This window comes from Haemorhous mexicanus, chromosome 26 (assembly GCF_027477595.1).
Source record: "Haemorhous mexicanus isolate bHaeMex1 chromosome 26, bHaeMex1.pri, whole genome shotgun sequence".
In the NCBI taxonomy this organism is placed as follows: domain Eukaryota; kingdom Metazoa; phylum Chordata; class Aves; order Passeriformes; family Fringillidae; genus Haemorhous; species Haemorhous mexicanus.
In genome coordinates this window covers 1,136,062-1,142,370 of record NC_082366.1, presented here as the reverse complement: position 1 = coordinate 1,142,370, position 6,309 = coordinate 1,136,062, and the positions used below count along the sequence as shown (strand labels likewise).

The 6,309-nt window shown below is 50.1% G+C and overlaps 1 long non-coding RNA gene across 4 annotated transcripts; it reads right to left on the bottom strand.

Moving 5' to 3' along the window:
* Nucleotides 1-3,455: 3,455 nt before the first annotated feature.
* On the bottom strand, nucleotides 3,456-5,586 carry LOC132338527 (uncharacterized). Of its 4 annotated transcripts, none has more exons than XR_009489463.1 (3): nucleotides 5,461-5,586; nucleotides 3,938-4,158; nucleotides 3,456-3,656 (listed from the first exon to the last, which is right to left on the bottom strand). It is a non-coding gene; the product is annotated as an uncharacterized LOC132338527 (long non-coding RNA). The 4 variants fall into 4 exon arrangements; XR_009489464.1 differs by having other exon boundaries at nucleotides 3,938-4,088; nucleotides 5,468-5,586; XR_009489462.1 differs by having other exon boundaries at nucleotides 5,468-5,580.
* Nucleotides 5,587-6,309: the final 723 nt, after the last annotated feature.

Here is a 6,309-nt window from a genome sequence, read left to right as displayed (position 1 = left end):
TTCCTTCCTTCCTTCCTTCCTTCCTGGAGCCCTTCCTTCCTGGAGCCCTTCCTTCCTGGAGACCTTCCTTCCTGGAGTCCTTCCTTCCTGGAGCCCTTCCTTCCTGGAGTCCTTCCTGGAGTCCTTCCTTCCTTCCTGGAGTCCTTCCTTCCTGGAGTCCTTTCTTTCTTCCTGGAGTCCTTCCTGGAGTCCTTCCTTCCTTCCTGGAGTCCTTCCTTCCTGGAGTCCTTCCTGGAGTCCTTCCTTCCTGGAGTCCTTCCTGAAGTCCTTCCTTCCTTCCTGGAGCCCTTCCTTCCCGCAGAGAGGTTAACAGGGAGAAGCTATTTTTAGCTCTGAAGAAGTTGGATCATGCTGTGTTATGGCAACAGATCCTGTTATTCCTTGTTTCCCCTGCTCCTCTCAGTGCATCAGAGCCATCGGGGCTCCCGTCCAGCTCACAGCAAACACAAAAACCTCCGGATTTTGGGACTGCTCTGTTGCATGGCTGCTAGGAACATTACAGGAAGGGAGGAAAGATCCATCAAGGAGTCCCAGAAGGAAGGAGGGGGACTCCAGCCCCAGGAGAAACCTCTGGAGAAGCCACCCCTAAGACCTGGAGAGGGGAGGGCAGAGCAGAGGACACCTGGAGATCCCTTCCAGCTTGTGGGGTGCACACCAGCACCTAACATTTCCCCCAGCCCGGAGTGTGGGGCTCCAAACCCATGAAATGCTGCCTGGTTTGGGTCCAGAGCAATAACTCTTCCCTCTCAGAGGTTGCTCTGCTCTTGGAGCAGGTCTGCAGGCGCGTTTGCCAAGGTTCAGACAAGAGCAAATGCTCAAACCAGGTTTGCTGTGCCTTTGGGGGGTTCATTGCAGAGTCCATGAGCATGGAGAGGACATCTCCTACCTGCTGTGGGACAGCAATCCCTGCATTTCTCCCAGAAAAGTCAGAGAATAAAACATATAGGGGAGATTCACATCTCCAGTGCCCTCTCTGACACCCATGCCAGCACAGAAGCTCTGTGAATGCACACAGAAAGAATATCAGGGATCGTCCTGCAGGAAAACCTTTTTTTTCCACTCTGCAATTGCACTGGACCTTGCAGGAGCTGCAGAGATCCTGGATGAAACAGGGCCAGATTCCCCAATCTGTCACAGTAAAACCTCATGACTCCCCATTTTGTTATTTTATTTTGCTTTAGCCAGCATCATTTGTAGCATTTGGACTGCAAAAAAACCCTCCCAAACCCCCAGGAGAATGCTGCTTTTGATAACAGATTGGGTTTCAGCACTTTTAGGATTAGGTAATACCATTTCAAAACACATCAGGTTAGGGTTTTTTCCTAAAAAATGTGAACAGAAAAATAAGACAACCTGCTCTGTTTGACCTGTGCTTTAAATTTTACTGAGGAAAACAGAACAATTCTGGAGAAAGCAATCAGAGAAATTTGGAGGGAGCTGGCCAACAAACAGGAAAAAAAAAAAAAAAAAAAAAGCCAGCACTGATCACTGAGCTCTTCAGCACAAAAACATCAGCAACTGGTGGCTCACTCCAGCTCTTCTTTGCCTTCCTATCTCAGCCACAGACTTCAGCTGGAGGGAAGGAAGGCTGGGACAACTTGAAATTCCAAATGAGGCTCCAGGACAATTGCTGAGTAAAAAACCCCAATATTTTCAATAGATATGTTTGAACTGATGTGACATAAAGATGATTTGAAATGCTGGGAACCTGAGCAGGAGCTGAAACTATTGCAAAATGCCTATTTTCAGGTCTTTGTGTTAAATCAATCTCCCTGTTTGCTTTGCTGAAGGCTGGCAGCAGGGAGGGGCTTGGGACAAGGATCTCCAGAGAGTTTCTCTCTTTCTCATTCTCCTTCATGTGGCTCTGGAGAGGAATTGTGGATTATCAGGGCTGCTCTCAACCTCCCTGCTCTTCGGAATGTGCAGCCATGCCCTCGGATCAGCACCATTCCCATGGGCTTGGCCAGCACAAAAGTTGCTCTTTGCCTCCTGGGCCTCGAGGTCCTCCCAAGAGCAGATCCCCAATAAAGGAGAAGAGATAGAGCTGCACTTTCCCTGAGCAAAGCTGAAGCAAATTCTGAATTTATTTGAAACCCATCCAATCAAAAGAAGGAAATGTTCCCCCTATCAGCTTAAACTGACCAAAATGAAGTGTTTCATTTCAGGTTTGTCTCCCCTCAACCCATCAAAATAAAACAGGGAGAAGAAAAAAAGACATAAAAGAAGAATACTGCAAGTTTTCAGCACATTTCTTCCCCATGGGAAACAGCAACTCTGTGAAGTGGCAAGTTTCCTTGGAAAAATCTGTCTCATCAGCACTTCTCCATGTGTACAGCCTCCAAAAAGCCCCTTGCCCTGGTCTGGGGGCTTCCTGGGATTTATTGCTCTTGTATCTGCCCCTAAATCAGGCTCCCTGCTCAGAGGGCGTTTTCCAAAATAACAGCGTAGGGAGCAACGTGATGGATGGAGGGACACTCTTGGGCATCATGAGGCTGAGATCTGCCATAGCTAAACCAGGATTGGAGCAGCTGCTGAGCCATCCCATCCCATCCCATCCCATCCCATCCCATCCCATCCCATCCCATCCCATCCCATCCCATCCCATCCCATCCCATCCCATCCCATCCCATCCCATCCCATCCCATCCCATCCCATCCCATCCCATCTGTAAGAGCCTGAATGTGGGATGTGGGACTCCAGGGGCTCTCCAAAATGCAGTTTATTGTATCCAAGATGTCACAGCAGCCCAGGGCCATGGGTGACAGAGCTGTGCCCACAGCTGTCAGCTCCAGGTGCAGGCAGGCCTGGAGACCCTTTGGTTTTGGTTACAATGCATTCTATACTTTTCTTTGCTGAGCATCTTCATACAGCAGAACCAATCTATACCTGAACTATTATCTACAGCCTATCATAACTCCTGTAATTACCATATTCATGTTACTGTTCCCCAGTCACTAACAGTCAGTACATCACAGTTTAAGCTAGAAGTTGTTTTTCAGTTTTCTTGCAGTGGAAAATTCTGAGACCTTTTTTCTGCTTGCCACATTTGCTGACTTGTTTGCCTGTGCTATCTTTCTGCTTGGTAAAAACATCTTCTTGTTTGAGGTGGGTTTGTCCTTTACTCTAAGCCATAAAACCCCTTCTAACTAACACACCCTTTGCCTCCTTGGTTATCCAGTAAGGCTGGCTCAGCAATTCTTTCCTTCTCTATCAAAACTTGCTTCCAACTCTATTCCTTCTTCAGATTCTACATGTAAAAATCTTTCTGCTAGGCACACATATCTGTGAGACTTTCTTGTCAAACTTTCATCCTTCCCAACACCCATCCCAACACCCATCCCATCCCATCCCATCCCATCCCATCCCATCCCATCCCATCCCATCCCATCCCAGTCTCACATTTCTGCAAAAACCCTTCTACGTGCAGACATCCACCACAGGTGTGTTTCTGTGAGTGAGTGTGTAAAATCCCATTCTTTACAGCCAGGAAATCCCCCATTTTTCTGGGATAGTGTTGCCTAGCTGGTGATATTCCATGAAGGTGCAGCAGGGCTCCCTCAGCACTGGGATCTTCCCTGCTCCTCAGGTCCACAGGCCGAGTGCTGAAGCGCAGCCCTTGGAGCCAAGCCAGGCGTGGCAGCAGCACAAGGGGGATCCTGGAAAAGAGGAGGAAAACCTGAGGTGTGTTCCTGTTTCCTGAGAGCCCAGCTCAGCTTGCAGCATGCCCTGAATGCCTCTCCCACCCCTGCTGGGGCTGCAGGGCAGTGGGCAGTGATCAGCCCCGTGTTCTCTGCAGCCAGCTGAGAGCTTCAATCAGATTTCCAGGGTCTGTTTTCTGGGAGAATTGCTGAACTCCTTCACCAGCAGCGCCAAGGGGTGCTGCAGGGAAAGACAAGCAGGGAGGAGGAGGTGAGAGAGGGAGTCAGTCAGCACTCACCCACCGAGTGATCTTTCCTTCCCCGAGGGGCTGCAGCTGGCCAGGGGTTGAGCAGTGGGATGTCAGGCAGGCTCGGGGTGCAGTGCAAGCCTACCTAGTGTTTGCTTCTCCACAGGAACCCAAGCACATCCAGCCGTGACCACCTGGGGAGCTGAATCAAACCAGCTAAAAACCCCTTGCAACAGCAAAGAGGTTCTTCTGTGTTTGTTCTCCTAAAGAACCTGGATGAAATGTTTTTAATAAAACACTCCTTCCTTCCTTTCGTCCTTTCCTTTCCAGCTTTTTTTTTCCCTTCTTTTAATACATATATATGTATCAAAGTACAAATAGATCTTTGCCATAATCAGAAGAATGCAGAGAACTGTAAAAGTTTAGAAGGGGTCACTCCTGAGCAGCCCCGACTCCATAAAGTGCAGTTTGATGTCCTGCACTTTATGGCTGTACAAAGCCCAGCTCTTCTGCCCTGAGATTGGCTGTTAGTGTTGTAATGATGTTTAACTGCTGACAAATGAATCACAGGTGGGGAGACAAGGACTCCTTAAGTAGAAAAACCTGCCACTTTTATTTGGTTGCTTTTTTGTTTTGCTGTTTTGTTGTTTCTATGTTTCTCTTTAGTTTCCTCAAGCAAACAGATTAAGGAACATCCCAGCCTGTCAAGTAATATCTGTTTGTAAAATACACCAAAAAACCACCACGTCCCTTTGATGCATCCATCACACGCTGGAGAGGGGAGAGAGGGGTTTTCCTTCACTTGCAGCATGGCTTCTTTTTATTTTTTGCCACTAATTATGGAATTTCTCATTAAAATAACAAGAAGCACGGCTGGCTGAGGTTCCAGCATGTGTTTTCACTTGGGGAAACCAATGGGAACCATATCCTTCCTTCCTTCCTTCCTTCCTTCCTTCCTTCCTTCCTTCCTTCCTTCCTTCCTTCCTTCCTTCCTTCCTTCCTTCCTTCCTTCCTTCCTTCCTTCCTTCCTTCCTTCCTTCCTTCCTTCCTTCCTTCCTTCCTTCCTTCCTTCCTTCCTTCCTTCCTGCAGTCCCTTCCCTTCCCTTCCCTTCCCTTCCCTTCCCTTCCCTTCCCTTCCCTTCCCTTCCCTTCCCTTCCCTTCCCTTCCCTTCCCTTCCCTTCCCTTCCCTTCCCTTCCCTTCCCTTCCCTTCCCTTCCCTTCCCTTCCCTTCCCTTCCCTTCCCTTCCCTTCCCTTCCCTTCCCTTCCCTTCCCTTCCCTTCCCTTCCCTTCCCTTCCCTTCCCTTCCCTTCCCTTCCCTTCCCTTCCCTAACCTTCCCTAACCTTCCCTAACCTTCCCTAACCTTCCCTTCCCAAACCTTCCCAAACCTTCCCTTCCCAAACCTTCCCAAACCTTCCCAAACCTTCCCTTCCCAAACCTTCCCTTCCCAAACCTTCCCTTCCCTTCCCAAACCTTCCCAAACCTTCCCAAACCTTCCCTTCCCAAACCTTCCCAAACCTTCCCAAACCTTCCCTTCCCAAACCTTCCCTTCCCTCTCCCCAAACCAAACCCACCTCACACCTGCTTTTTTAAGTTCATCCCATTCCCCAGATCCTGGAGCTGTTTTTCAGTGTCTTTCCCCCCTTAGGCCTTCCTCCCCTCCTCTTCCTCTCCCTCCATGTGGTTTTTTTTCCCATGGCAAAAGGAACTCACGCAGCCCTGGGTATTTATAAACTCCCCTCCAACGCCAGAGTGTCAGGAACAATCCCTTCCCTCCAGTTTGCAGGAACATTCCGAGTGCCCTGAAACATATTTTTGACATAACTCATCCCTTTGAAGAGCTTTCCAAGCTTTTGTTCCTGTTTATTGACAGGAAGTTGTTTTTCATGGCTCCTCGTCGGGAGGGGGCTGATGCCGGGGTTGCCAAGTGGGTTTGCTGTGCCCTGCAAATCCCGACCCCACATTCCTGCTTCCCCCAGGCACCCACCCCACAACCCCTCCGGCCTGTGCCAAGTGGGATAAAAACACCACAAGGCTTGGAAAGGGGGAAGTTGGAGGCAGGATGGACGTGGGCAGGTGAGAGGGGAGCAGGGAGCTCTGGACCCATCATGGCTCTGGAAGAAGAGGGGTACTTGGGGCACTGCCTGGCCCTGGAGAGCAGGGGTGAGGCACAAGCCCCCCATTTCTCCTCCTGGAGAAGGGGACAGCACAGGAGGATCATCCCCTCTGGGAATGGGGACTGGTGGGGAAGGGGGGAGCAGGGAAAGGAGCAGGGAAAGGAGCAGGGAAAGGAGCAGGGAAAGGGGGAGGTGGGTGACTCCCCCTGGGGACTGCTGGCCATGGAGATGGGCCAGAGCTCTGCAGGGTGACCACTGAGCCTGGCCAAAGGCTGGGGGAGGAACTGGGGGAACTGGGAACGGGGT